Genomic DNA, 7,295 nt, shown 5'->3' with positions numbered 1-7,295 from the left:
TCCTTTTGCTCCACAACCTCTCCAAAACTTATTGCTTGTTTTACTGATAATAGGCATTCTAACAGATGTGAGCTGGTATCTCATTGTAGTTTTGATTTGCATTTCCATGATAATTACTGATGTTGGGTATATTTTGTTCCTGTTGACCATTTGTATATCTTCTTTGGAAAAATGTCTATTCTAGTCCTTTGCACACTTTTAAATGGGATTGTTTGTTTTTGTAATATTTAGTTGTATAATTTCTTCTTTTTTTTTCAGCAGACCCTGCCTCAGGTCTATTTGCAAACACCACAGGAGGATCCTGGCCCTGGGGCACACCAGTCCTTCTGCTCTCCCCCTCCCAGACAGAGGCCTCTACTGTTGAGCCTTTTCAGGGGCCTGGGCAGCTTGGGGAACCTGAGGCTGACCTGGATCCTGAGCTGTAGCAACAGCTGCATCTGCAGCCTGGGGCTTGGTTTGAGCCTTGGCCTTGGCCTTTGGACAGTTGAGCTGGAAACCCTTGGCAATGAAGGCATGGGCACATTTCCCAAGCTTCGGGAGAGTGATGTAAGCAAGACGACCGAGCTTGCAGCTGCTGCCCTTTGGAATATTGAGCTTAACCTCCTTGGGCTTGACCAGGGCCTTGATAGCCACAGCACGTGCGCTCATGGCCTTGGCATTGTTGGCCTGCATCTTCTTCAGGCCCTTCTTGCAATGCTTCTTGGCAAAGCGCATGTTCCTCAGGAACTTGAGGTCTACCCCCTTAAGAGATTCATATCTTTGTGATCGGGGTTTCTATTCATGCGATTTCTGTGCCATTTTCTGGACTGGTTGTGAGTGGTGTGGTTCTTGGGCTTGGCCATCTCTGCACCGAAGCCCGCAGGCTCTTGAAGCACCTGGGACCAGAAGACAAATTGTGTAATTCATTTATAAAATTTGGGTATTAACCCCTTATTGAATATGTGATTTGCAAATATATTCTCCAATTCAGTGGGTTGCCTATTTGTTTTATTGATGGTTCCCTTCACCATATAGAACTTTTTTAGTTTAATGTAATCCTATTTATTTATTTTTGCTTTGCTTTCCTTGCATATGTAGACTGGTTCAAGGAAATATTGCTAAGACTGATGTTAAAGAACTTACTGCCTAGGTTTACTTCTAAAGTTTTTATAGTTTGAGGTCTTACATTCAAGTCTTTAATTCATTTTTGTATAAGGTGTAAAATAATAGTCCAATTTCATTTTTTTTGTATGTATCTATATAGTTTTCTCAACACCATTTACTGAAGAGACTGTCTTTTACCCATTGTATTTTTTCCCTCTTTTGTCATAGATTAATTGACAGTATATGCCTAGGTTTATTTCTGGGCTCTCTAGTCCATTGATTGATGTATCTGTTTTGTGCCACTATCATATTGTTTTGATTACTATAGCTTTATAGTATAGTTTGAAATCAGGGAAGATGAGGCCTCCAGTTTTGTTCTTTCTCAAGAATGCTTTGCTATTTGGGGTCTTTTGTTGTTCCATATAATTTGAGGATTTTTTTGTTTTACTTCTGTGAATATGTCATTTGTATTTTGATAAGGTTTGCATTGAATCTGTATATTGCCTTGGATAGTAAAGACATTTTAACAATATTATTTCTTCCATCTGTGATGCACAATATATCTTTCTATTTATTTGTGTTGCCTTAAATTTCTTTCAATCATGTCTTATAATTTTTAGAGTACAGGTCTTTTACCTCTTTGGTTAAATTTCTTCCAAGGTATTTTATTGCCTTTGATGCCATTTCAAATAGGATCTTTTTCTTTTTTTCTTCCTTATAGCTCATTATTAATGTATTGAAATGTCACCAATTTCTGTATTTTAATTTCGTATCCTGCAACTTCACAGAATTTATTTACTAGTTCTAATTTTTTTTGTTGGTGGAGTCTTTAGTGTATTCTACATATAGTATCAGGTCATCTGCAAAAAGTGAAAATTTTACTTCATCCTTTCTAATTTGGATGTATTTTTCTTTAAAAATATCTCAAATTATAAATTAAGTTCATATATGTAGATAAGATGTTTATCCTCAAAGGAAGGGAAGACACTGGATAAGTTTTTTTCTGCCAATATTTTTTGGTAAAGCCTTCGGACTTATGTTTTTTTCCATTTTATAATGTTCTGTGACAACCAGAAATTAGGCAGTACTTGTTGTTAGCTCATTTTATTATAGCATAGAGTGATTGACATCAAAATCAATTGAGATTTTATTGTCACTTTAGCTCTGGCGTCTTCCATCTTCTCATCCATAATTTGTTTCTTGCCAAGTCTGAAAACTAGGAAATGTGTGCTATTGATAATAGGAATAGTGGGAGGAAGTTGTAGTTTTACTTTCCCTTAAAAAGAAAAAACAAAATAGCTCAAGTTAGAGTATGAACTTTATTTCTGGTTATTTATATGTACTTTTCTACCAGAACACATAAATAATAGTCACTGCTACTAACAATTCTTTTTAAACTCATAAAACCAAACTACCATTTCAAAATACCTCTCCATGAGTATGACTGCTTAATTTTTTACTTATATACCAGTAAGGGTATAGCAGTAAATTTAATGGCACAGCAAACTTAACTAGACTGTTTCTTTGCATCTTTTCTTTTTTTTTCTAATTTTTTAAAAATTTTATTTTAATTTATTTTTTCAAATACATATGTCTCTGCCTCCCCCGCACCACTTTCCCTTGCCCCATCCCTCTTTCCCTCCCTCAGCTCTTCCTTCTTTTCTAATATTAAATAGCCTAAAGACACTGTCCTGTAATCAAAGTCTAGAATATGAATGCAATGTTAATCCTTTTTGCCCTTTTTTTCCATGTGTTATGATTAAGGAATTTCATATATATTTTAGTGGGTCTTGTGTTATTTTGATTAGGTCTAAACAGATGATAAGTCATCTTTTCCCACACCTACTCCCAAAATTGATCTTCAAACAGCACATGAAAAATAATATAAAGGGTGAAAAGCATATATAAATAAAATTCCTTCATTCCAGGCTTCATTTGCACTGCACAAATATTATGAGTATCACCAAAATATGCAAAATTTTATTCATTGTTTATGAATATACATGTCTATATACATAGGTTTTTGCTTTATGCAGGTGTGTTTATTCACATATTTTTCCAGAAATAAAAGGAAATATTACACATTGTTATTCAATTGCCTTTTTGCCCATCCAAGCTTAATTTCCATTTTTTAAAATTTATTTTTATTGTTGTTCAGTTACAGTTGTCCCCATTTTCCCCCATTTTCTCCTGCCATGCCCATCCCCACCTCTAACGTTCAATCCTCTCATTGTCTTTGTCCATACTACGACATCTGTCGGCCCATAGATCTCCAGGATTGATTTGGCTGATCTCGCTGGCTAGCCGGGTGTCCCCTTCCTCCCTCAGTGTTCCATGTGCGTCCGTCCCAAGGCTGTGTGCTTGGTCAAAGAGGGCAACCTTCGCAACTAGAGGAGAGGACCGGTCTTTTGTCAAGGGCATATCAGTAGCTGTGCTCCCCTGGTAGAACCTCCAAACAAGCTCTCAAGGTCTTTTCTAAATTGTAAATACTTTTGGTTCTGCCTCATTCTTTAATAGATGAACATTATTCCATTTTATGGTTGCTGTAGTAATTTATGCAAATTCTGCTTTAATGTCTAGTCCTGATAGACATTATGTATGCTTTCAAGTAGATTTTTATTACAAGGCTGAAATATTGTCTTGTACATGTGATTTTGCCTTATGTGTTAGTATATGTAGGATACATTTGTAAAGGTAAAGCTGATGTGATATTTATTAATTTGTTTTGTTTTGTATAGCATGCTGAAGTGAAAAATAGAAGAAATTTATGAGATATAATATAAACTTTTTACTACTTAAAATAGATGGTTAATATGAGGATTGTGCTAACATCTTTATATATTCTGTATCATATCCACTCTTACCTTCAGGTTAGCTAGCTATTAAAATGAAAAATTGTATTTGATTTCTAAATTTCATTTATTTTGCAAAAATCTTTTGATTAAATAATGTTTACTGAAAAGTGAGTAAAGATGTGATCTTACTAAACATTTAATTTTAATTCCATCTCTTAAGAAATCAAAATAGAAATGGATGTTATCTTTCCCCTCTACCCTTGGTTACATGTTCCAAGACAGCAAGTATAGTAATAATTGTCTCCTTATCATTTGCATAGCATGTAGCACAGTGATTGGTAGGCTCAGTAATTCTCTCCTGAGTTAAACACAGCACATCACCTTCTCAAAGAGACCTTAAACTAAGGCATGGAAAATAACATTTTCTATAAGAACAAAGAGCATTCACTGTACATCTTTTAACTGCTGTGCTTTGAACACTATTGAGCTAACATAGAACATCAACCTGAAAACTATTAATGGATTTATGATTTCTTCTTTCAAGATTTAAGAATAAATATTAAATTTGGTTAGCAATGGGAAATCTTACATTATAACTTTACATCTTTGTCATTTTTCTATGTTTTTGAGGGCACAATTAGTAATTAGGTATAAATCAATGGAAAAGAAAAAAGATAGTGGAGTTTATGAGAAATTAAAGAATAATTTAATAATATTAATATAATAATTGTTTCAAACATTATTTTTACATGTTACATTTGTAATATATGTTTATCTAAAGAAAAAAATAGGTTTTTCAAAGGCATGTACAAAGCAATTAATTGCCTGGATGAGCCAAACTCCACTTTTAATACTTGTGAAAATTAAACAGGTAAGATATGAATGCCATTATTTAAAAGTGAATAATTTTGATTATTCACTTTTAAAGTGATAAAATTTTATGTAGCAGTTGGTAATGAACTCAGTGAAGTCTTTAAGATATTATGTCTCATATGCCAATAAAGGTTAACAGACTTATTGTTACCCATTAATGAAAAAAGGGAAAAAATCTTTGGCTATAACAAGTAAAAACTAGACACAAAAAGATGTGCTGTGGCTCACAAGTTGAATAGTGTCAAACCAACTCTTAGGTAAAGTTCAACCTGAAAAGTTTGGAAAAAGGTAAAATAAGCTAAAGAACAACAATTGTTTGAAGATGTTAAGAAGCTCCAAGGCAGTCAGGAATTGAAGAGCCAAGATCCAAAAAATAAGGGAGACCCATAAAAGAGACTCTAACATTTGGGGTAGCATCTACTCTTGAGAGATTTGAAGACTGAGAAGTTAAAAAGAAAGTGGAGGATTAAAAGCTCAGAAAATAACCACAGTTTTAAATTATCCCTTAGACCTGGAAAAATATTTTGAGTTCAGGGTCCTCTTAGGAAGAAAATTTTAGGCTTTCAGCTGAAACTTCCAGAGTCTTAAAACCCAAGGGGTTAAAGTAAACTAAAAACCTCAGTAAACAAATGCTAGAAAATTCACTGTCAACTTTTAACTGTACGCTGTGAAAATATTCTTTAAAAATGGAGACAGAACAAATGTATATTTAGAGCCATTTCCTCCCACAAAAAACAATGAGAGAATTCATTATCCATAGGCCAAAATCAAAGGCAGAGAGAAAGAGTGATAATCAGACAGAAGAAAAATGATTCAAGATGGAAGCATGGTGAAATCTGAGGAATAATTAGCAAAGGAAAGGGAAAAAGTAAATATTTAAATAAGTCCAAATGAATATTGAATTTACACACTAAGAATAATAATGAATTGTGTGGCTTAAAATAGAAATATAAATAAAATACATAATGATAGTCACTTAAATGGCAAGAGGCACTAGGTAAATTTGAAATGGTAAAAAACTCATAAATTAATTTATAATAGACTTAGTTAATTATTTATGTTGTAGTTTCTATAATAATTTAGTATAAAATTCTAAAGGAATGCATGAGAGAGTTAATAAAGGAGAAAAATAATCAGAATAATTTAAAGAAGTTAATATAGTACAGATAGAACAAACATAAAACAAAGAGTAAAGATGCAGATTTAACTTAACTACATTAGTGATCACATTAATTATAAATGGCTCAAAAACGTTGCTTAAATTTACAGATAGAATACTTCATCATCAGATTTCTTGCAATCAACTCTAAAAATACAAGGAAAGGGACAATTAAAATTCAATAAAAACTAGAATGAAGAGAATGAAAAGAAAAATATACCTGCAGAAAAAGAAAACCAAAAAAGACAGTGAAAGGTAGAAAAATAGGAGAAGATAACTAGATATAGCACTGTGGATGGGAAAAAAAATGACACTACGCACGATACTAAGATATGAGCAATAAATGGTATAAATTTAACTTCATTTCAATTCTAAAGAGAAAAGCAAATAATTAAAAGAATCTAACCTTCCTATTAGCATTTTTAGATTTTATTTGCAAACATCTAGAATATTAATAATTGTGAAGTTTTAATTTTTCATGTATTTTAAAACTAATTGAAATAACTCTCAAAGAGAGATAGATAAATATTCCTTTAGTTCAGGAAATTCTTTTTAAATATATGCTTAATATTATTTAACATTCAAGGTTTTATATATAGTATCAGCCTATATATCATGTTCTGGGACATTTTGATAGCTTAAATCATCTTCTTGAAGAGAGTAATGTGTTTTTCTGCTTTTATTGGATCTACTCTAAGTGTCCACTTTCTTAGCTTCCTCAGTTATGTGGTACTTGGAGAAATGTCATATCTAGGTATAATGTGTAGATAATATCTTCCCTCTCATTATATAGTTTTGATTTACTCAAGAGACCTTGAGAGAATCAACTCAGAATTTTACTTCCTTAACTGGCTGGGGTAGAGTGAACTTGGAGTAAAAGAGAAAGTAAATTCTCATAACATAGCTAATTTAGCTGCCATATCAAGGATGCCCAAATATCTTAAATCATAGACTTTTTAGATATAGAAAAAACTTTATTGATTATCTATGGTAACTCAAAATTTATTTAATGCTTATTTTTTATCAGTTGCTTTGTTAGGTGCTGAAAATTACAAATGAAAATATACCTATCAATTTTTGATGCTTTTATGAAATTAAACAGTCTAATATATTACAGAAATGTGTACATAGTATAGTTGAGTACAAAAAATCCCAATAATGTCTTGCATTAAACTTTCATGGTCAGTGGCAATGAGAAGGATATTTGTCAATGGGTTTCATGGCTATTGTACCAGTGTAATTGCTAATAACACTCTTTTTCAATTTCTAAAGTGATCACTTTGGAAGATAAATTATCTAGTAAACCTAATTTTGTGTCTCTGACTTTCCTTGAACCTTATCACTTCCTTATAGTTATGCTATGGCTCTCTCTCTCGTCTGTGCTT

At 32.5% G+C, this 7,295-nt stretch overlaps 1 pseudogene; it reads right to left on the bottom strand.

Moving 5' to 3' along the window:
• Window positions 1–354: 354 nt before the first annotated feature.
• On the bottom strand, window positions 355–842 carry LOC129082205 (60S ribosomal protein L29-like; annotated as a pseudogene).
• Window positions 843–7,295: the final 6,453 nt, after the last annotated feature.

The sequence above is a fragment of the Pteronotus mesoamericanus genome, unplaced genomic scaffold (assembly GCF_021234165.1).
Source record: "Pteronotus mesoamericanus isolate MK-2021 breed Mesoamerican mustached bat unplaced genomic scaffold, CSHL_Meso_final contig_124, whole genome shotgun sequence".
NCBI classification, from domain to species: Eukaryota; Metazoa; Chordata; class Mammalia; order Chiroptera; family Mormoopidae; genus Pteronotus; species Pteronotus mesoamericanus.
The sequence above is the reverse complement of the archived record's forward strand: the minus strand, read 5'-3'. Positions and strand labels throughout refer to the sequence as shown.